We start from the raw sequence: 24575 nt of genomic DNA on the forward strand, positions 1-24575 counted from the left end.
CTTTGACTTAGTGTTTCTCATTATTGAAGCTCCTGTAGGATTGTTTGGAATTCGTTTGAAGGGGACATTTCTAAACAGGGCAAACCAGTTAAAAAGCTTAGAGGAAAGTGATGGACGGGGGAGTGTGGAGTAAGTGTTCTGTAGATTCTTCTCATTAAACATCTGTTGTATAGACACTTGGGGCTGTGGGGTACTGCACATGACTGTTCATGCTCTTTTTTGTAGCCCTGGAAGACATAATATAATAATGACATTGTAATTTCTTATAATTCATTTATTTTTTAAGTGGACAGAAGATTTGGACCACAAATGTATTGGTGGTTAGTGGGAAGAGAAACCTTAAATTCCACCAGCTTTGCCTGGTAGCGGGGAGAAAAAATTCAGTATTCATATTGCTGTAAATATAACTTTTAATAATACACTTGCTTGCCATATGTACAGACCTAGGCAGACAAATTGAGCAATGCTGTACAGCACCCAACATCAATATAATAAACATGCACACAAGAAAGTGGTCAGAAAAGAGGGGTAGAAATTTGAGAGAAGTGATATATATGCAAATACAGCATCATTGTCCTGCTGTAATGAAGTATTGTCATATAGAGTGAAGAAATATATTGCTACCGCTTTCCCAAGAATCTTCTTTCTTAACCAGTCTAAAGACATGTATGCAACTGCCAACTTGATGAAATAAATGTTTGTATTGCTTTTATATTGCTACTCTAAGGCAAAGCTTTTTATTGCAGTATGGAGAAGGGAGGGCAGTAAGCTCTAAGCCACCATTTAAATAGTTTTATTTCTCAGTATAGAAACCTGTGGATAAATGCTACAGTGTTGCTACCTAAAAAATGCAGACTTCTGCTTTTCAGTGTCACTGGTAAATCTGTAGGTGAAGGGAACAAAGAAGATCAAAGAGAAGTTAGAGTGTTTATATCAAAGACATCCACAAAAATAGCGGGGCTTTAAAATTTTATTAACAATGACCTGAATTAAGCTCAACTAATTTGGGTCTCGATCTTGAAAATAATTTCATGCACGCTTAACCTCAATCATGTTTGTTGTCAACTAATTACCTCTGTTTACAAACTATTAAGTGAGGATAGAATGTTTGCAAAATGAGCACAATACAAAAATTGATAAAAAGCAAAGATATGTTAATGTGAAAAATCAGGCAGATACACAAAGTATAAATGTTATTTCACCTTTTAGCACTTGGAAATTCAAGAGATGTTAATTCCATGTCTTTTCAGCCGCTGTTGAATTTGATGAAACGTGCTCTGCACCTGAAAGAATTAATTAAAACAATCCAAACAGCCCAATTGTGAGTGGATGGAGAAATACTGAACTTAAATGAACATTGCAGTAAACTGTAGATACCAAGTAGATTTTGGGCTCAAGGCCAAAAGTTGTTTGGTTCAGCACAAGTCTTACAGGTGCTTGGTTTATCACTGGCTATTTGAATATGTATATATTACATTGAAGTCATTAAAACAGTTCCATAAGAATAAGTAGCAGCATGACAATTGACAGTTACAAAGAATTCATGGCAATGCCCAGTAAATAAATCAAAGCACCGGCATTTCAAATCAAAAGCGGAAATTGGGAGCTGTGACTTCTAAAATAATATTTAGTTCAATCACACTTAGAAAAATGAAGTTTGAAGATTGCAAAAATAGGTAACCCAGATGGAAGACAGGACCAAAGACTGCAGTTCTCTTCCAAGCATCTTCTTGCCAATGGAGGAGATTCTTGTGGGGGTGGGATTGATGGTGAACTGCATGTAAATGCTACAAAGCACAACAATAACAGAGGAACAGAAGCACTGTACGTTTTGCCTTTGAATAATTGACCTTTGTGGAAGTCATGCATGTTAAGCTGCAGATGCGAGCGCGTAATGGATGTCAAGGTCACCGTGCAGTGGCACTGCTGGCACTGCCACACGACACTGACAAACACCCGGGTTTCTGTTCTCTCTAAACGCGTTTCCTGCGAGTTAATTTGTTTTCTGTTGGTTTGCTTGGTGGGCAAGAGCTGTGCTGGAAGGATCTTTCTTCTGGAAGTGAGCTGGAAGGACTGTTTTAGTGAGATTGTGACTCACACGGGCTATGTCGCTTATGGGGACTCCTGTCAGGGTAGTTCCTGAGGGCTTGGGAGCAGAGCCGGCCGGAGGGGCGAGCAGGGGGCTTGGAAATAAATCATTTCCACTGCATATATGCTCATCTACTCTGTTTCACTCTGGAATCGAATGTACACAAGTTTAAATTCTTGTATATTTCCAGCTTTTGAATTATTTTGGTACAGGAAGCAAACATGGCACAGTTCGCATAAATCAGGTTCAGATTCGTCAGAAAAGGACTGCAAAGCTTTGGTTAGCCTCAGCTCAATTTTGAGTTCATCGGTATAAATCCAGTTGATGTCAGAGAGATTTTGGGTGTTGCTGATAAGGATTCCCCTGAGTTTAATTCTACTGAATTAATGTCTGCTGTATGCGGGGGCTGAATTAGAGCAATCGCCTGTCGTTGCTGCGTTGCCCGTTCTTTGATGACTCGCCCCTTAGGTCACTGGGCTTTTGCTGCCTCTGGTACCTGTCAGATGGGGAAAGCAAAAGCAACTCACCCAGAAGAAATAAAAGCAAATAGAAGTTATGCAAATACAACACATTTGGTATACAAATGCCTGTCTTGGAGTGTTCTTGGTAGTGAAAAGTGCAGGGAAAAGCCAAAGGACACAAGAGCGATTAGGGAAATCTGGGGTGATTCCCCAGGTCCTAGCTCAGCTACTGGTGGGACTCTTGTAACACAACTGGGTGTTGCTGGGCTTTAGGTTATGGGGTTTACATGCCTACATAATTCTCCTTTCTCTCATTTTCCGTTGGACATTTCTGACAGTTTGGGATTTTTTTCTGAGGAGGCTTTTGGAAGAGGAGATGTTGAGGGTTCTTCCTACTCTTTTCCTCACCTGAGCTCTAAACACTGCAGGGAGCAGCTCTGGTTCTCATGTACTTCAGTATACGTGACTCCTCTGTGTGCTTTTTATTCCATGATGCAACTCCCCAAAGCTGCAGGCAGGAGGGACCAGCGCTGGCCACATCCCACCGGTGATGCAGGCAGCGGCAGTGGGGTGGGAGCTGGTGTTCTCCTTGTTTTCCCCATGTCCTCAGCAAAGGCAGCTGACCCAGAGACTCCACGAGTTGACTGGGCTTCTGTTTGGGAAAGGTCGTGCTAACAACGGGCACACTGGGGCTCTGTCTCATGTACAGAGAGGGAGAAACCTGTGCCGGGTCACAGGGAGCCGCTAGCTCTGGGGTGATGAAGGCAGCATTGTTCCCAAGCTGAAGCTGTCGTTTCTCTGCCCTGAGGTTCAAGGTTGCCCCCCGTGTGTGATGGGGGAGCTGAGAATTCCTGCCAGGCTGTTGCATCCCCCAGTTACCGTGCCCTCAGTTAAATGTAGGCTCTGGGGAAAGGATCATCCTTCCTGGTTGCAGAAAGCTGCAAATTACACCTCGCCTTTGTGCCAAGCTGGCAAATCACCCAGCTCAAATAAGCTTTAATTTCTCATAGGACCTTATTGTTACCCTGTGGTAAAAGCTACTGTGGGAAATTTCCATGACAACGACTGTAAATTCTTGCCCGCCATTTTCTGGCTCTGCCTGCATGGGGAATGACAGCCGGAGCAGGGGCTGTCTGTCTCCTGCCAGGCAGTCCTTGGTGCTGGGGCTCCTTTGGTCCTCCCTGGCCCAGTGACAGGATTATTGGGGTACATGTGTGTGTGGCTGGTCTTCTTCTGCCATTTTGATGGGTCAGAACATGAGGGCTGCACTGAAGCTCGATAAGGAGGGGTTTTTGCTGACGTGTTTGGTACCCTGAACACTGCATGAGGCAAGTGAGGGTGTTGGGTAGTGCTGAAGAAGCAAAGCCAGGTGGCTTGTTCCTGTCCCTGGTGGAGGTGAGTCCTGCTGCCATCCCACCCGTCACCGTACCAGAGCCAGTGGGCACCATCACTGAAAGGAGGTTGGAGCATGGAGGGGGTTGGTCTCTTCTCCCAAGTAACAGGTGATAGGACAAGAGGAAATGGCCTCAAGTGGTGCCAGGGAAGGTTCAGATTGGATATTAGGAAACATTTCTTCACAGAAAGGGTTGTGAGGCACTGGAACAGGCTGCCCAGGACAGTGGTGGAGTCACCATCCCTGGGAGCGTTTAAAAGACATTTAGATGAGGTTCTTACGGACATGGTTTAGTGACAGAGTTAGGTTGTGGATGTACTTGATGATCTGGAAGGTCTCTTCCAACCAGAATGATTCTGTGATTCTGTGATCAGCAGCCCCAGTGCGGAGCTCCTGCCCGGCCCTGTACAGGCATCGCCGCCAGCGCCGCCGGAGAGGCTGTTCTGCGGCTGGGGGCTTCACAGACAGAATGCACTAAACTTCTTTAGTTTGAATTCCCAGCAGAACAACCCCATGTGCACACAGGTATCGCCGTTTGCCTGCTCTCAGAAAAGCCTTTGTGTCAGGCTGTGCCTTGGGCTTTTGTGAGGCCCAGGCTGTCACTGTGGGGAGGGCACCCAGACCTGCTCCCAGCCCAGCGCTGCAAGCACCAAACTGAAATGCAGCTTCTGAACATCCATTGAAGCAATTGTAGAGCTTTAGATGTTGTAGAAACACAAGTTTATTTTTTAATTTCAGTGTGTACTGTGATTTTTCCCTCCCCCAAAATTCCTGGGCTTCGTTTATAGTCCCTGGTCATGTCTGTCTGCAGGAGGAGCTGGCGGGTGTGCAGTTCTTCACCATGTAAAATTGCATCGTGTATTCCCGTTGTAATATGGAATGGTAGTGAAGCACTTGTAAGAAGGGTTGGTGACTATCTGAAATACTTTTGCACTCCTTTTCCGCATTAGGTAAGAGGTTATTTTTATTGCGTTGTAATAAAAAAGGCAAAAAATATTGTAGGCAAAATAATGTTTCCGAAACAACTGTGGAACTGTAAGGTTCTATTTCAGTCTTGCACAGAAATGAGGTCAAACAATTTCTGAAGTGTCATTTAACTCCATGTTTCTGAAACCATTAAGTCAAAAAAGGTTAATGAAAACATTTATTTTAATTGCTTACTTATCCAAATGTCTTTCTTTAATAACTCTCCATTTTTTTTTGATCCAGAGATGCAGAAAGATAGGGTATCCCTTTGCATGGTTTCACCTTTTGTTCCTTGGTAGATATTAGTTGTGAGGTATTTTGGAAATGCTTTACTATTTTTTTTCTGAAGTGTAAACTGTAGATCGTGCTTCAGTGTCTGATAAATGTATGCTCTCCATTTTAAACCTTCTAGAAAAATACTTTTCTAATGCTTTATAACTTTCCTTCGCCTGCTTCAAAACCTTAGTGTTTCTGACTGTAATCTTGATATTGCTCTCTGGCATATTTTTGTTAAAATCTTAAATCCAGTGCAACCTGGAAAATCACTCATGTTCTTAACGAGAAAACCCAGCACTGCGATTTTAGGTTTCTGTCTTTATTTTTCTAAATCAAACCCTCTTGAACTTGGCAGCAGTTGTAGTTTTCATTTTACTTTAGTTGCCCCATCCTCTGTGGCTTGTATTTTATGTTTTCAAGTAAGATGTAAAAGGAGTTGGCAAACAATATCAAACAAATCTATATATTCTAGAAAAATCCCAAATCCCATGGATTTTGTGTGTTGCACCACTTCTATGTTCTGTAATGCAGAAAAATTTCATCCTTATCCAACACGATCTATCCTACATGCAGGGAGGAGATACATACTGTATAATACCAGTGCAACCAGCTCCACTGCATTTCTAACTCCTCATAGTTCCAATATTTCCAACCTCAGATAAATCTGAGCACACATCTGTGCTTCTTAACCATGCTCACTCCAAGCTATACTGTGTAGTGCCATCAGGTTATATTCAGCTATTTCCCTTTTTTCCATAGTTCTGCCCTCAGTAATTCACATGACATTAATGTGGGCGCTGGCACAGGCAGCCAGATGCAGAAATACTTGAACTTGTGCTTAATATGCAGGAATAGCAAATATTTGCATGTGGGTGTGAAGGCTTTTCCGGAACATTAGAAAGCTGTGTCAGTGGATTGAACAGACCAACAAGGGAAGGATTTCCTTTCCTTGTCAGAGCTTTATTCTAAACCAGGGGTACCCACAAAGCCCCTCATGCTCGCATTGCAGGGCTCCATATGCCTGCTTGAGAAAATTATACCTTCCTCAGTGTTGCCTGCTCCAAAAAACAATACAAATGGTTACAAGTTTGCTAGACTGGTTGTAACAGAAATTGTACAGCAGAAAAAGGCTTCCCTGGCTCTTTGATGTGTTTGGAAGCAGCAAGGACGTTTGCTCATGGGATGTGTCCATCAGACCCGGGGCTGCCTGGATGAGTGTTTCGGAGGCAGTGTGCCTACCGTTTGTTCTGGGCCACGTTCTAGCTCAGCAGTGAGGAGAGGGAACCTTCCAGACCAGCTACATCCTGTATTTAACCACCTTTTTTTTTTTCCCCACCCCTTTTTCTCCCAACCTTCTGTCTGTTCCTTGGGTGGTTCCCCGGCGTGGTCACGCTCCCTGTCCGCAGATGTGTGGTCAGAGACGCTGCCACGGCCGCTCCGAGTACTTCAAAGGGCGTTTAGGAGCCTCATGAGATTTAAGCACTTGGACAATTTAACAACAGCCTTGAAATCCTTTATGATTGACTCAGTTTTTTTTTTTCTTTAGTGGGAAGGAAGAAAGGCACGGATAGAGTAAATATGTGCCAGTGACAGAAAGTGCAAGGATCCCGCTGCCATTGCTGTCCCATCAGTCTATTTGTGCACTCAGCAGAGGCCATGGGAATGTTAGAGACACTTGTTACGTTGATGTCTTTGCATGTCCTCACAGCTTTGGTCTTGCATGGAGAACGCAACCACCTCCATTTGATGCTGGTGAAGTCTTCACAGCAGCCTGTGTTTTATACATATGCAAATACCTACAATCAAGCCAGTTATACACGAGTTGCACATTCAGCATCCTTTGTAGGGTGACCTGTCACAACCGCCACGCTGATATCAGCTGAAGCTGTCGTGTGCTGTAGTGACTGCTAAGAGTCACATGGGAAATGCTGTTTTTTAATTGAAAACTCATTTCTCAGAATTAGTACAGCAGTTCAGAAGATTTCTCATTATTACTGGTGTGTGTCTCACCTTCAAAAGCCTTTTTTCATGGATTAAATCAACCTCCTTCTGTTGACAATTGCGTAGGAAATATTTTTTTTTCCTGGAATATCTATTTTTAAATTGGAAACTCAAGTAGGTCATACACAGCTTGCTGTTTAGAATGCTTATAAATGTATATATTTAAAAATACACTAAATTATTTAGTTATGAGGTAAGATGAAACACAAGATGTCAGGGGGAAAAAAATCTCATTACCTGCAGTGTCAACCAAGCAAGCTTTGAATTGCTTGTCTTTTAAATTAGCATCCTGCAGCTTCAAGAACATGTTCATGTATAAAACAAACATACCTACTAGTTTAGATTGCAGATATAGCATGTGATTAATATGTACTTTAATTTGTAGTCTTCATTTGCTAAAAATATCCATACTAGTTCTTTACGTGCATAAAGACAAACCGTACAAATGTAGCGGGAATTTCTGTGCCTAATTCATAGGATTTGTCTTCTTGCTTAATGAAATAACTCTGGCCAGAGTGACATGAATAGCCACGTGTCCCTCCAACTCTCTACTTCTTGGAGGACTGAAGGCTTGAATTACATCATCTCCAAGAGAAGTGGAGGAATTGGAGACAACCGAGATAAAACAGGCTGCTGGTTGTTCCTCCTCCTTCTTTACCTGAACCCCAGCGGTTTTTCATCAGTGTCCATGTAGCCACCTGATTCGTTTCACCATTGACCTCACACACACTGATAAAGAGAGATGACGGAGGAGGCCTCAGGTGACAACCTTCTCCTGCACTCCAGAGAGTACCCGAGATCCATCTCACAGTGGTTCAGCTGGTATCTGCTGGGGGTTGCAGGCTTTTTTTGGTTCCATGAGGAATAATGGTAGTTGATCTTCATCCAGTTTAAGGAGAAGACGAGCCAGTGCAGACAGCAGGTTCTGCCCTGTGCCACGTCTGGAGCCACGTTCAGTAAAGTAGGGGATCCAGGAGACGTGAGAACTCCAGCCTAGCATCGCTGAAATACTTCCTCTCATCAGGAGCCTGGCTCTGCCCCATCACCCACCAGTTGTGGATGATTAGGGGAAAAATTTAGCACAACTTGGGTATAATGTGACTCTGCCCCGCACAGAGCCTCCTAGTTTCTGACAGTGAGAGACATAAGTCATTTTATGTCTGGTCCAACATATATCTGGACCTCATTTTTCTATAGATCCCTTTTTGCAGCTAATCTTCCTGTTGCCCTTTACAACATGTTGCAACAATCATTTCCAAATGGAAGTTATGTGCTATGTAGAAAAGTACTTCTTTCCTAAATTTCTTTACATCTGCTGCTTGATGGTTTTCTTGGGGTACCCATTTATGCTATTTTGTTAAATGAGGAACCGTTTTATCACTGTGTATCTGTTATTCATGATTATATAGACTTCTATCATCTCTCCTGGAAGGAACTTGTCTTCATAGACTTTCAATATAGAGAAATGTCCCCACAGGTCTGTTCATGCTCACTGACATGTCCTCTCTCGGGTGAGGTGGCTGCCACACGGTACACAGCAGGATTTTATAAGGTGTTTATAAGATGTAGGAATGAGGCTCCCCATTCTTTTCTAGTGATTCCTAGTATCTGATTGCAGCTGGTTATTTCTAGTTATATTTCGTGGGCTTAATCCCGATAATTCACACATTTTCTCTTATTGAATTGCAGTAGATACATTATTATACAAAAGAGAAGAGTAGAGATATTTCTATAGAAAAGAGAGTAGAGGTGATTTTTCACATTTTAATGTTCCTTTGCCAGACTGCGATATTTACCACAGCTCAGTATTTAACTTTATTCTCTATGGAGGAGACGTTTGAATGCAGCCTCTCAGGACAGCTCCTTTCTTCCATTTTTCAGAGCAGACGGTAGTTTCTATCATTAATGGGTTTGCTCATCATTCTGTAGCTTTTTGCAACAAACCCACGAGTGAGCTTAATGATATGTAGCCAGCCTTGCCAGGGCTACAGAAGAGCATTGTCAGATATTAATGAAAAAAAGAAAAAAACACATATAGATCAGAAAAAAAAGATATATCAGTGGGGCCCAAGCAATTGTTAGCCTCTATACTTAAATGAGATGGACCATCTCAGTCCAGCCAAATTCAACATGGGTTTTTTGAGCTGCCTTTTTTGCTCCTATGGAACAAGCTGTTTGCTTAGCCTGGTGACCTAAGAAAGCAAGAAAGAGGGAACGCAGGATCCATTTAATCATCAGAAAGGAAAGAAAACATCATGTTCTTGGGAATCTTCTACTTTTTTTTTTAATTAAAAAAAAATTTAATAGGATGTGTAACAGACTAGCTGGAGATCTACATTCAGTTCTCTTCACTGCCATCAACTGCCTACATGACTTTTGGCAAGTCACACTTATTTTGTTTCCTCGTGTACTAAAATAACTATACCAAGGATATGATGCTGTGATGTTGATAATCACTCACTACTTTAGATGGAAGCACTGAAATGGGATATTGCCACTGTCTTGTGTATAACAGCAGTGAAAATGATCCTGCACTCAAACTGAAGGAGACAAGGGCTACTGTGTATCAAACACCTGGGCTAAATGCTGGATGGGTGTGTTGAGACTCTAATTTCCATGGCTCTTGCAATAGTGGGTGGTATGTGCTTTGAGAAACAATTTCATCAAAACTCCATCCCTGTGCCACTTGGCAGGACCTATGTATGTGTGCAAGTAGAAAAAGGTGAAATACTTTCTGTATTAGTTGCTTTAGGAAGGCAAAATCTGAGATACCATTGCTTCTGTAAAGCCATCCTTCTGGACTCTTCCACTCTGAAATGAATATTTATCTGTAATTATTTGTAGTGTCATTTCCTCCTTTAAATTTTTTTTTTTCCCTGAATTTCCATGTTCTTTCTTTGGAGCAGCTAAAGGAAGATTTATATAAAATGATGATTGACCATTGGTTTGCCTGTGATTGGGTGCCAAAGTGGTAGGAGTTTGGGGATAAATCATCTTCCCTATTTTTCTTCTTCTGAAATAAAATTGTGATGAGTAACGTGTCAAAGCTTTCTGCAGCTGTGACCAAGAGTTTCTTGAGTGGGTTTGTGAAGTGTGCGGAAATGTCTTTTCACTATCTAGTGTTTTATTTACATTATTTCACGTTTAGTAAGTGCATCCATCTTTTTGCATCTGTCTTAAATGCTGAGTGTAGCCTACAGAAAGGACTTGTGTTGTTAGTAAGGTCAGGAGGGGAAGTTGGAACAGTTCCCTTGTGTCTTGTCACGGTAAGATTTGGAGCATAAATCCCAGTATTCACTCTGGAACTGGAACCAGGATGCAGCAGTAGTTTCTAGTTTTTAGAAAGTATAATATATAAATTGTACAGAGAAATTTCCATAGGAAAACGCACATCCAAAATTAAGTCACATTTTTCAAGCACAGTAGTTTTTGTACAGGGTCTGTAGCTGAAGGAAGAGGAAATGTAACACTGAATGAAGTCTGTATAAATGAGAACACAGTCAGCCCCTTATGTTGTCCAACCCAACACTGTTACTGAAGCTTTGCAACCTCTTGAATTTTCCTGAACAAAAGAGATCTGTGAGCCATCTCCATCACTCTCCTGAACTCTCTATCCATGCAGCTCATTTTTCTCAACCAGACCCAAAGGCTTCATCCCGTGTCTTGCTGTGAAGCTGAAGATGGGAGCAGCAGCAGAGTTGTGCTCACAGTGTCTTTCAGATCGGCAGTGCCTGCAGTACGGCAGGAGCACACTGGAGGTTATCTCTGCCTGTAGCTGAAGAAGATAGGTTGAGACAAGAAGAAAGAGCCATAGACAGTTTAAATGCCATTTGGATTCCAAGGTTGCATCTCGTTTCCCCCTGCTCCCCCTTTCCTCCCTGTCCTGGAACACAAGGTAGTTTTGCTCTGGTTTTAGGTTTCTGTGGCTCTGTGTTTTGGACTTCCTCAATGTCTGACAACTGTAATAGGAATTTTCAATTTATTATAAATAATATGTTAGTTATTTATTTCCATTATCATATTATTTTCCACTACTATCAAATAGCCAGTGCAGCCCATAGCTTTGCAGGAGGCTGCAGCCCAGGTTCTGCCAGATTCTGTTAGTCCTTTGTTGGTGGGTAGCCAGGTAAGTAGGTGGCCTGCTTACCTGAAGATCTTTATAGGATTTACTAGTTAGCAAATTTGCCGGAAACTCTGTGCAAACACACTTCATGGGAGCAATGCCTGGTGAATCCACTTCTGGAGATCCACCCGTAAATTAGCCATGCCCTGCAGATCATGCAATCATAGGATAGTTTAGGTTGGAAGGGACCTTCAAAGCTTATCTAGTCCAACCCTCTGCCATGAGCAGGGACATCTTCAAGAAGATCAGGTTGCTCAGAGCCCTGTCCAGGGCTCAGAGCCCATCTAGATGGTACATGAGGAGAGAGAAGTGCCAAGGTTCCTGCTTTAGGAGGACAGATGGAGGGGAGGAAGGGTCCCAAGGCAGAGTTGGCTCACTAAGGTTCAGCTTTGTGTGGAAACCTCACAGTTGAAAGCAGTGCCTGCCGGCAGGTGGGGATGTGGAAGTCCAGCTCCCGTGTAATCCATGATAATAACATCACTGCAACCCAGGATTGGCTCAGCAGTGACTCTGCACATTCTGAGCTGAAAGCAAGCAGTGCCGTTTTCTGTAGGACAAAGACGTAAGGTCAAGGAGACAGGACTCTGTGAAGTTGTGGGTTCACCCTGCTGTAGGCCTGAAGAAAGTGCATTGAATTGGCTCTTATGGGAAAGTGAATTCATAAAGTGACAAGGAAATGATCAAACCACATTTTGGAGAAAGGAAAGCAGTAGTAAGGCTCAGGACAGATCTATGATACTCTGTGGCCAACAGAATTACTGAGTTGAATTTCGGGGAGGCACCTGTGAGTTTTACGTATTTTAACGAAGGGCTGTGTCCCAGCTGGAGGTGTTCCAAAGACGTATAGATGAGGTCCTTAGGGACACGGTTTAGTGCTAGACTTAGGTTATAGTTGGACTTGATGATCCTGACGGTCTCTTCCATCCAAAATGATTCTATGATTCTGTAATACACACATAGCATTAAGTACTTTGGCTGCATTAGGGCAGTGATTTCCCTTGGGAAATGAAGGATCCCTTGCTGTATCTCCTTCTAATCATGCATAGCAAGCATCCTTCTCTCTCAGCTCTTTCCCTGACTGGTGTTCTCCCACTCTCCTGTGCTAATAGCTGAAAGAAATGAAATAGACCTCTTGGTGTGCTCTGGAGTGGGAAGAGAGCAAGCGCTACTGCAGTATGGCTGGTATTCCCTACATATACCAGCAGAAGCGAACCATGGCCTTGGTGTACCTGGGAGAAACATGGGCTTGTCTTCCTTTACGTTAAGTCCATGGCGAAGGTCACTCATCTGTCACACGCAAAAAGAAAATCGCAATTGTGCTCCAGTGACTTCATTGATGTGGTAAAAATGAATTCCAATCACCTTTTTGATTAGGTGACCAAAAGACAAATAAGCTGAGCTGCTTTTTTGCTGTAATTTCTTCATACATATGTATGCAGAGTGTAAATCCTGAAATAAGCCATTATGCAGTGCCTGACTTTGCAAAAAGTGGTGTTTTTTAAAGGGCCTGTTTGACATACAGCTTACAGAGGTTAAAGAGTAAGAATGTATACACAGCCGGATTTATAAAACTCAGGGCAAGTTTTTTTTTTTTTATAGTGGAGGTACAGATGTGCTATTTGTTATTATGCATTATTTATATTACAGTGGTACTGAGAAGTTGCAGAGAAAAGTGCTCTTCCAGGCCCTGTGTGACCTAACATGGCTCTGACAATGCACCTGAAACCACAAAGCAGGACAGCACTAAACCATGACGGTTTATTGGTCTGAAGAAGTCAGAGATTCAGTTTTTTAAATTAATATAATTTAACAGAAAGACATGTCAACGAGTGTTCCTAGGAGCTGTTAGCTTTACAGAAGCTCTTTTGGCTGGTAGGTGCTTAACCTAATACAAACATTGTAGTCTCTCTCTACATATATTTAATTTAGATTTGTATCCTTGTTGTTCATGCTCCTTCCTTTAGTCACCTGTTACAACAGTGCCCACTGGTAGGTACGGATGCCTACAGAACCACTCCTGAATCCACCCATATTTTTCAAGGCATCAACCAATCTTACACTATACGTGTAATCACAACCCTCCTTGCAGCTTAGTATCCTCTTGTATTTTGAGCCCTTTCAGCATTTACAAGTCCAAAGAGTTAGCGATTTTATGTTGTAGCATAATTTTGTTCAAAAGGAGTCTCGGAAACCTTTACATAAGAGAAATACTTAAATACGAGTGCAAATGCAAGTTGAAAAGTGAACAACTCCAGACGTTTCAGGGATTTATTCTCCCAGTTTACTGAGATGGGTTGTAATTTCACATTGGTGCTCATTGCTGTAGAGCTTGCATTTGAGTTTTTTACAGTAATCCTGTGTTTGTGCAGAACTCTTGTATGGGAGTAGCCATGTCTAAAGAAACCAGCAAATACTTCAGGTACAGAGGCTTGGCTGCATTACTTTTTAGATTAAAATGGAAACTGTTCTTTAAAAGAAAATGGAAATAGCTTCTTCAATAAGAACTAAATCGATAGCCGCTGGGGAGAAGACGTGCTGTTGGTCTGGTTTGGACTCCTACATTGAGCTCTCTAGTTTCAGTTCTCTAGTGTTTCTGGTTTCAGTCGCCTGTATGATGTATGTTATATATATTCAGAGAAATAAAGAAAAGGAAACTGTATGTGCTTATTAGATTTAAAACCACGGAATATTAAGATACTTAGAAATTTTTATACATTAGGCACTACATTAACCACTTTTCGGAGAGCAGTTGAAGGGAAGGGGTTAGTAAGAGTGTGCTGCATGCAATGTTATTTTTGTTTTTGAAAGACTTGGAACAGAACCCTTATAAGGAACAAAGGCAAAACAGATTCTTTCTTTCATTAGCTATAGCCTTTCTAACTTTAAGGAAGCAAAAATACATCTTTGCAATCTCTTCAACCCTCTTATTCTTCTGGTTTTAATATTTTTCAAACAAGTTAGGCTTAGACTGAAGTGGATGTTTAAACCACTCTGCTTCAATCCAGAGAGTGTTTTGGGGTAATATAATGTTTGTATGAAGAGAGCCAAAGAAATGGTCCAGTCCTAAAGAAAAAGTGGTTTTTACATCAGAGCCCTTCCAAGTCAGAACTAGGCAGCCAAGGAAAACAGAGACAGAAGTATAAAGCACAAAAAACCCAACCAGCCAACAGAAGAACTCAGTCCTAATGACAACATGATGATTGATGGGACTAAAATCGCAAGCATCAGGAGGAAAGCTTTTATTCATATGGAAGTATATGTGATCTAGAATCAAATAATACATCTCATATTATAAATTTTAAGGGAGGAGTTTTGTTTTTATTCAGATGTATGAAGTACTCCAAACATGTTCCATGTGGGATCTGTGTGTCAGGATGAATAATTTTTATTTTTCTTACAAACCTCTGGCCTCGGATGGCCTGAATCTTAACCTTACTATAAAATCAGATCTGTCAAGTTTTTTCAGTTAAATGCAGCTAATCTCTGCTTTTAGGAGCTGATAAGATGTTGTCAAAACTCACTGTGGGATAAGGGTTTGCATTTGGAGTTTTTACAGATGGAAACAGGTCAGAAGAGTGACGTGAACATGGGTGTTGGTAGTTGGGTGGGTGGGCAGCGCTGCACAGAGCCGGCAGCTGTGGAATGGGAGCACTGGGGAGCTGTGGGCTGGGAACACTGGGAAACCCTGGGCTGGAGCTTCTCCCTGCACTACTGTTGAGGGTTTTGATTATGGGGTGACAATAAAACGTGGCAGATGAATTGTTAACCCCCCACTTCACCCTTCCCTCTTCAGCCCCTCCCTCTCCCCCCTTCCCACTAAGGACAGGCAATCGGGAGGGAAAGAAGGACAGAGAGAAGAGAGTTGGAAAAATTAAAAATGTTTTACTAATGCTATTAATAAGAATAGAGAAAATAATACAAAATATACAAAACCAATCTTGTAAGTCTCAGCAACTGCAGAGCCGGCACCCAAAGTCCTGGATTGGACTCTGCAGCCAACCGGAGCTGGATTCAGTCTCTCACTAGGCCTCAGTTCGCAGGGATGACCAGCAAGGTCCTCTCCTAATGTCAGCCATAAGGAAAAGGGGCGAGATCCTCATGATCTCCCACTTTCATATGAAGTATTCATGTGAATGGAATGTTATACACAGTTGGTCAGTTTCTTGGTCACCTGTTTCTCATTGCCCCTCTCTCGAGAGGTGCATCCATTTGTTCGATATCAATAACTTTGCATTCCATTGCTATGTTTACCAAAACGTGTGTCTGGTTCTCCAGGAAAATGCAGCTAATATGAAGGCTTTAGCTGACTGGCAAATTCACTAAAAGAGAAACTTGTTTTTAACAAAACCACAACAACTACTCCCTGTCTCGCCTTACCCATGGAGGAGCTTGCCTGTTGCTGTGATAGCGGGGTGAGAATGATGAACAGCATGGAAAAAAATCTGTATCTAAAGCATGTGGAAAATCTGGAATTAATTACCTTGCAAGGAGCCAAATGAGGAGGAACTGACACAAGTGTGTCAAATAATGAATGCTGCAGAGAAGGTATGTCATGAACTTTTCATGGCAGAGGATAGGGGGTTATTTAATTAACTTAAAAGTTGGCGAATTCACACCGAGTATAATTACATTGTGGAATTAATTCTTCATTGCAAGTTGTTGAGGCCAAGACTTCAGCCAGGACTTCAGCAAAGTTCAAAATGGGATTCCAGGTTTATTTGAGCAGCAAAAGGTGCTCTGAGCTGTAGCAGCGAATCCCGGAAGCTTTTTGCAATGTCGTGCTCTGGGATTTAGATAAATCCCTGATAGCTTTTGATCAAATGACACTGCAAGGAGAAGGAGGACAGATTATGTCCATTTTCTGTTTCAAACTTTTGACCTTACTCTGTCGTCTAAGTAACTGTAAGTGCTGAAGGACGTGAATGAGCATTGAAGGGATCCAGTGTGACCGTTCCTGTGTTTCTTACACTCTTCCAGCCATAAAAATTAACAACCTCTTCAGACATCCAAAGTATGACATTATTAGAAAAGTGGCAAAAGACACAAAGATGCTGTATCTTCCCATCTCACACGTACAAGTTTTCAGATGCCTCTCGCAGTTTTGTTTATATAAATAAGAGCGGGAATCACCTTTTAGTTAATGCAAGCATCTGATTCTAGTTGAGTGTTCATGTTTGAGTTATAAAAATGAAGATTGTAGTGAAAACTGAGATGTTCAGATGAGGAGATAGGCTTTGTAGTGCTACCACGATAAGAAATGTGACATCAAATGGAGACAGTGAGGCTTTCCTATGGGGGCCAGGGAAACCCCCAGGCTGTGTGGAGAGGGAGCAGTAGCCTCAGCCATGGAAACCCTGATCTGGACAGCAGCTGGTCCATGAGGTTGTTACAATAAGCAATATCTGAGATTGTGGATGATTAATAATTAAAAAAAAAAATACGGTAAGCCTTGCAAGCGTTAAATAGCAAAGGGGTGATTAAAGACCTTTGCAAAGCAGCTCTCAGGTCGTGGGTTCTCAGCGTGGCTGGTCAGTGTTCCACCCACAGCCTGAGGCAGAGCCCAGGCAGAAAAGAATGAAAATAACTGAAAATGTAACTCTGACACAGTCTTACAATCAGAGTCCACTGGAAAGAAGGAGAGAGGAATGACTAAAAAGTCAATTCTGCATAAGAAATAAGCAGAAGAAAATTTAAGCATGGTTTGTGCCTGATATTTCCAGATCATCGAGTTATTTCTTAAGCATTACCTGGGCTGCCAGCTGCTCTGAGTGTATTTCCTTGCTGATGTGGACTTACAGTCAGAGCAGGTCTGGATGTAGGATCTGCTTGTGTGGGACAGCAGGCACGGGTACAGCTTCACCTGATACTTCATCTGTGACTTTGGTGGGTTTAAGCAGACAGTTGCCCACCCATTCTGGACACTCGGATCAGCGGCATTTGGGGACCACATAGGTGCTTGAAGACACAGCTGCAGGACTGAGGTTCTTGGATTTCAGTGCACACGGTTGAAGGCTGAATGCTGATGTGTGCATGTGTTGGTCTCATGCATTTCTGTCTGAAACAATGCACATGTGTGTGCTCTCTGAACTGTACTGAAAAGTCAGTGTTTTGTGTGTATTTACAAGAGGTTGTAAATCCTTCCTTAATTCTTGCATCCTTAATTTCTTAAAAAATGGCTACCTTCCCAAGTTCTGCTAGTCCTTTTTCCCAGCTAGAACTTAATAAGAGTATTAAATGAAGTCTCTTGATACTTTCCTACATGTTAAGTAACCTTTATTGGCACCTCTAAAGTATAGGTGTATTGTAGCTGTAAAAACAAATGGCTTTTGTAAGGTATGTTGTTGGTTTGGTCCTCAGACTGGCATGTTTGCTGATTTACCTGCTGATTCACAAGATGAAGTAACCCACAACGGGAATTCCTGCAAACCAGTGAATTAAGAAACATTAGTGATAGTAATTAGCTACCTGTCAGCTCGTGACAACTGAAGAACAAGAGCAGAGCGGTATCTGTTTTGACATATTGATGCAAACTTACTTTCCTAGGCTTTCTCAAAAACTTCTGCTTCCAAACCACCAACCCTTTCTGTGGAAGCCAAACCCAAGTGCTGAACTGTATCATCATGGGAAATGACCTTTGCTAACACCTGCCTCTTCGAAAGGCATTGCTGGTTTTGGCTTCTACTACAGATGAAAATGCACACTACTCAGTAAAAGTTTTCTTGCTTTTATTTTATTAAGTATAGCTATGATTTCATTCCAGCTTCTTTTTTTTTAAAGAACTCTGTGTTGTATGAAAGAATGTAACCAAGACATGAAAGCAGTGCCTTTATTCGTGTTTCAAATATTCTATTATTTTTGAGGGAAAAGACTACAGAAATCACAGAATAACCTCATTAACATTTGAAATAAATGATGAACTCAGAACTGAGGAAGAAAAGGAGATGTTTGCACATCTGGCTTACTGTAGAAAATGCCTATGTCTTGATCAAGAGTAGTTGTAAGCTGGAAACGAAAAAAAAGAATGATGGGAGCATGGAGATGTGGTTTTCCAGCTGCCTCGGTGTGCGCAGACCCAGCAGAAACGTGCGGATTTCCAGGTGCCGTGTTTCACAGGCACTGGAGGGTGATGGCTCCTATGAGAACAGCTGCTGTGTGCTAACATCAGCATGAGCTGTCACATCAGGTCTGTAATAATGTCACAGACCTTTAGGAGCCTTCAGAGGTGCTACGGCAGGGAAAAAATGGAATTGTCAAATGTTGTGAAAGCTGTGCAGAACAGGGACATTGATCGTGTCTTGAGGTAATTGAAGATATGCAACTATTTTTCCTTTCAAGTTGTTTTGCAGGCTTGTGAGAGTAAGATCTGAATCAGCCTCTGGGTGATGGAAGTCCTTGAGCCAAAGGATGCATATTTTCAGTGCTTCATAAACACTTTTTGCCCACGTAACAGGAGAACAGTGAGCTGCTTTTGGGCTTTTCTGTTCTTTCAGTAACACGCTTGGAAACGAGTTGAGTAACCAGATGATGTTAATTCATCTTGCTGTTTGAGGTCCTTCTGGAACAAAGTGGGGAAATGACATGAATGCATTGTAGGTTGTTTCTTTTTAAGAGTGGAATTTCAGTACTTCCGCTCATACAGAAATTATGCTAGCAATGGTTTTTGAATGCAGCTTTTTACAAAGAAAAGATGAAGTGATCTGGGACCTTATTAACAAGTATTGCAGTTCACGTATTGCGGATGCCTTTAAATGGCTGTTCGTTTTATCATATCTGGCTGTTGGGTCAAAATGTATTTGAAAATATCAACCTAAATCACATTTGCAGGCTGTACAATAAGGATTAATTTTTTTGATTTCTTGAGACCAGAGACAGATTTCATTTACTCTGTGTTACCAGGACAGGCATATTCTGATATTTATAATTAGATTAATTTGTTCTGCACACATCTTCCTTAGTTTTGAGGCCCAGATTTGGTTTGAATTGCAAATTAATTGCAGTGAATGTTTAGTTGTCTCATGTTAGTAGGAAAAGGAATGCTTTCAGGAGCTGTGCAGTTTCGGAAGCCTTTATTATTTTAGAAACAGTTTGGATAGTGGCTATTTTATATTAATGACAGAAGAAAAAGCTTAATTTGCTGAAGTGGGCAACTAGGTAGTATCAGTGCTGGAATAATGAATGCAAAAATACTGGTGGGGGAAAGTCCAGTGGTAACATTTCTGACTCTCAGTAAGTGGCATTATGAGATTTATGAACGATGACTAGAAATGGTGTTTAGGAATGGGAAATAAAGGTCGTCTAAACCGCATGTCTAGTTTTAATGGAATGGGATACCTCAGATGCATTTTGAAGGAAACTGGGTGAAAAAGAGGAAGGTGAATGAAAAACCTGATAAAATAATACCTGAGTTATCTTTGATAAAGTACATTGTACAAGTCTGGCCTGATCTCTTGCTTTGTGAAGGTCGCTCACTTGTATAGACAAGTGAAGTTTGTGTACCTGTGATACAGGGCTAAATGGAAAAGGATTATTTCAAGTTGAAAAGATGCAGATCAGTGGGAAAAAAATGCAAAAAAGGTGAACAGGATGCTATAATAGTTTGAAATCAAAAAAGAAGTCCAGCTGAATTTAGTTCCAGGTGGAAGTAAGTTACTTTCTGGAAGGGTTTGACGTGCTCTCCTGCAGTCCAGGGGATGGGACTCTGTGGCCCAGCAGTTTCCATGGACCTGTTTGACACCTTTGGAGGCCTCCTGAAGGAAGGTTAGTAAAATGGGAGGTCAGTTTTTCCTCAGGGGAAAATGAGCAGTGAGGTTTCTGAAGGAAAGTGCAGCCCTTCCGTCCACAGCACTGCTGCCCTGGAGGCCTCACCCTCAGGCCGCCCCGTTTATTCTGGTCTGTAGTAACTCAGGTGCTCTGCTTCAGAGCTGGTGTCTAATGTGCTAAAATGAAGTTCCAAGGCACAAAATTATGAACATATTTCCTTGGAAAGACAGCATCAGTATGTGTGTACTATGGTCTTAGAGCTGAGGAATTTCTGTGTGGTGTTTTCTGTGTCTCGCAGTCATATCGGAATTGCTTTTCAGCTACATGAGAGGCAGAAGAAGAGCAGCACAATCTTGTACCTGTTTTGGGTTATGTTTACTGTGGGATGTGGGTCAGAGAACATTGTTTCAACCTGTAAAATGCACCTCAGTGCTGGCCCTTGCTGTGTCTAATTTGTAAGTGCTCTCCTGCTTAGGGAAACTTGTGTTCTCAGGTAAGACAACATTAGAGTCCATCACAGCTGGCTGAGAAAGAATGTAATTGAAAGCCAAGAAGAAATATTTTAGAAGGAGATGTGGTTTTTGTAAGTTTACATGACTTATTCTATGCTTTGGACCATCTCCAGCCTGTCTCCCAAAATACGACTGGTAGAAGATGCCTTCATTTAATGCACGTTAGAACACGTAAAACTAAACTTGCTTTGTCCTCCAGAGGAAATTAGAGGCAGTATCTTACCTCTTAACTAAATCCATAGATAACCATCTTTCAGATGGCATTCTAAGAAGGGAACTCTAATAAAGTAGATTTGTTTTGCACAGAATAGCTAAAAATCTGCCGAGGCAGAGCAGATGTGAGCAACTGCTGGATGTTGTTACTCGAGCACTCAGCACCCGGAGGAGGGGTGTGCGCTTTGGATGTTGGCCGTTCCCATTTGTATGCTTTTGAAATGAATGTGTTTACTTCAGATCTTTTTTTTTGAAAGAAACTAAAGTTGTTTTACTCTTGTTTGGAAGCTTGAAAAATGAGCTGGAGTTATTGGTGACAGGCAAAGCACCGTAACTCGTGACTGGAGGCAACAGGAGGGTGGGTCAGGTTGTTGGAAGGGTTGTTTATTACAACTTGTGGGTGTATGGAGGATTTAGAGATCATCCCATAGCGTGATTCACATTAGTGCACCTGGGCATGACAAGTTTATGATAGGGTTGTGTCTCAACTGTTGGAAATAGGAAAGCAAGTGATGGGTGTATCAGTGAGCAATAGGCATTTAGGGTTCTGGAACAGTGGTGGTGGACTTTGTGATTGTGGGGCCTGAAGTGCAAGAAGTAGTAGGAAGTTACTTTTTAATTGGACTTAATAAAAGTAACATCATTTCAAGAGAAAAATTTTAATATTGTCATGGAAGACACTTGTATTCCCTCCATAAATGATTACATTTTTTTTAGTTCTTCAAAACCGTATGTCATGTAACAAAACATGGCACACTAAAATGGAAGACCAGACTCTTGAGTTCGATGATGTCCCAAGTGATGCATTTTTAAAGACACTGTGGTCACTCAGCATAGTCATTATGGTAATTCAGGTCCCTGTTCACAACTACTTACAACTCCTCAATATTCTTCCACAACCATTAGTGGTCTTCTAATTGTTTGAAAAGGAGTATTCCTGCCTCGGTTTCCCCATGGTAGTTAAGAAATCTGGGCTTTTCTGCATTTGCATCCAGCTGTCAAAGTATGTGGAAATTTGCATTTGCATGAAGGGTTTTTTTTGCCCAGAAGTGGTTCTATTTTTACAAAAACTGTGGGAAGAGATTTTGACATTTTGGCATTCTAATACTATAGTACAACTGCTCTAAATACCTTTTTTTTTTAAAATCAGTATAATGTCTTTAACCCACATTAGGGTAAAATAAAGTTATTTTGGTAGTGCTGAAACATTTCTGTTATTGACTAGCATAACTAATCTCAAACACAAAATCTTTATGGTAAACCCAAGTCAAAAGGGACAAAGTTGCAATACACCAGGTAAAAGCCATTATTTTTTTTTTCCCGTCATACAAAAATAAGAATTCCAGATTTGTGTTCTGAATTGAAATTCGCGAGGAGCTCTGCAGTTATACTGTGGTGCATCAAAATACTGGAAGCAAAATTGTTGATGGCGGATTTAGAAATCTGTTGCTTTTTAGAAGATTTGTGTTCTCTTCCAAGAAGATGAACCCATTTGGACTTTTTGGTTGAACTTAGTAAGGACCAAAGTAATGAAAAAATAAATAAAAGTACAAGGTCACAAGCAGGAGGGTTGTTTTGATAGGCTGGTTCCTAGAGAAATGGCAAAATAAGAGATTTCCCTGTTGATCAATTTTATCATTTGACTTAGCTATTGCAGGCTTTTCCTGTTGGAAAGCCTGGATACATCTTTCTGCCCAGAGGAGCAAATATGCATCCAGACTGGTTTGAATAATGCATTCTCAATTTTGTTTCATACATCCATTATATGTTTCTCCTTCAAGATCCCTCCTCCTCTTGTCATGTGGTTTTTTTGTGTGATTTTTTTTATTATTATTATTTCCCCAAGACATTTTTGGGGCTGGGAAAAAATCGTGACACAAATTTGCAGCACCCAGCACAGCACAGCATTTATGGAAATGTCTGATTTGCTCTGAACTATAAATTCTAAATAATGATAAGTGGAATTACTGCTGTAATTATCTTTCTTTAGGGAACGTTTCTAACTTGAAATATAAGGCCTGTCTAGTAAATAGCATTTATCAGGAATGTTTCCTCAGGCATGCTTTTCAGAATTGTATTTTATTTTTATCGTGAGCAAGATCTGACTCTGCACGGTTTGTGTTAGAGACAGGGAGAATAACTAGAACAGGCAAATGCCTCATAGGCACAGCAAAGCGAGTGCAGAAATGAAAGATGAGCTTCCAGCAGCTGCAAAAAGGATATACACTTCAAGGGTGCCCTATAAGCCTTATAAAGCAATAAAGGAAAGAAAACAATATTATGAAGGGTCCTAACAGCCATAAAATTCCAAAAATGGCAAGGATCGCTTTCATTATATAAAGTGTTCGTTAAAGCTTTAAATAATGCAATAAACTCTCAACACTGGGAATGGAAACCTTCACCGTTCCGCCGGCCTCTGTTTACTTTACAGTAATCCAGGCCATAAAAGTCGTGCGGCAGAAATGCCGCGTCCCGGGGGATGCCCGAGGGCCGTGCGGTCCCGGCGCCCCAGGCGGGGCGTCCCCGACTGCTCCCCCGGCAGCCGCCGCCGCGGGGACCCGGCTCGGCCCTGCGCGCAACGTCCGTGTCGGAACATCCGCGGGATTGGTTTGGTTGGCTTCAGTTAGGTGTATCGGGGCTCTTCCGAGGACAGTTCTTGATTTCTTCTTCCTTGTGAAGCCCGGGAGTATTTTGGGTATCGGGAAAACGTGCTGAAGACTTTGGGCCCAGCAAGTAAGTGGGGACACTCAATAAGGGGTCTTCTGGGATTCGAGGTGGAGGTACTCAAAAGCGCCTGCCATCTGAAATTACTTACTCTTCACTTTTTAAATGAAATCTAGGATTTGCATTAAAATTAAGAATTTAGCAGATTTTACAACAGGTATTTAATTTGTCTATCGAAAGAATGGCAATAAAGCAGTTATTTTGAAGAGGAATACTTTTAAAATTCAAAAGACCTTGTGTCTGTTATTTTAGTAGTGCTAATATAGTCCATCCAATCTGTTAATAGCATCATCTGTTTAAATATTTTTTTCTTGAATTAGAAGCCACTTTAGAAAACATTATAAGCTGTAAAGTACACACAGAGCACTCTTCCTTATTTGTCATTGAAATTCAGCCATTTTCTGCTTTGCTTGCAACATACAGGAACAAAATGTATCCCTGGGGAAAAAATAGAATTCAGCTATACGTAGGTAAAATTATCATTGAAGCCTTTAAGCTGCAACGTATTCCCCTTAAAGGCACTTGAGCAGTACTGTAATTTATGTTACTGTTTGCAGTCAAAGTGTGGGATCCCATTGATTTTTCTGCCCAGTGCCACAGTTTCCCACTTGTTTCTTTGTCATAGTTCTGAGTAGTTTCCGAAGCTGCTGATGGGGTTAAACATCTTTTTAAAAATACATTGGAAAAGAAAACAGCTCCTGATATATATTTTTGTGTTCATGTACGTGCTACATGAGATATATTTGTGCAGTTTTGATATCTCAGTACTTGCACCATCAAAAATGAAATGCTTTTGTCTCTTGGCGTATTTTTGGAAGACCAGACAGGGAGACTGTCTGCATCATGAGTGGGAGAAGTAAATGAGTCACAGTTCTCTTTATGAGGAGCTTTGTTTCATTCAAATCCCTCTTGCCAAGATGCTGACACTGAATTTGAGTCATCAGCAATAAACAAGTCGTACAGAAGATTGAATCTTTAGAGGGCAGAAAATCATGGGCAAAGGAAAGGCACTCACCGGCGAGCTCTCCGTGAGTCTGTGTTTGAGAGGAGTTATTGA

The 24575-nt window shown here is 41.5% G+C and overlaps 1 protein-coding gene across 9 annotated transcripts in view; it reads left to right on the forward strand.

Moving 5' to 3' along the window:
* Positions 1–24575, forward strand: part of DIP2C (disco interacting protein 2 homolog C) — a 322355-nt gene that overhangs the window by 144324 nt on the left and 153456 nt on the right. Inside the window, exon 1 of one of the 9 annotated variants that reach the window (XM_065830046.2) lies at positions 23512–23527. The exons of the other annotated variants lie outside the window; for them this stretch is intronic. The gene's annotated coding sequence lies outside the window, so the exon portion shown is untranslated. Of the gene's footprint in view, positions 1–23511; positions 23528–24575 lie in introns of those variants that run through there. 9 annotated transcript variants of the gene reach the window in all.

This window comes from Patagioenas fasciata, chromosome 2 (genome assembly GCF_037038585.1).
Source record: "Patagioenas fasciata isolate bPatFas1 chromosome 2, bPatFas1.hap1, whole genome shotgun sequence".
NCBI lineage: Eukaryota > Metazoa > Chordata > Aves > Columbiformes > Columbidae > Patagioenas > Patagioenas fasciata.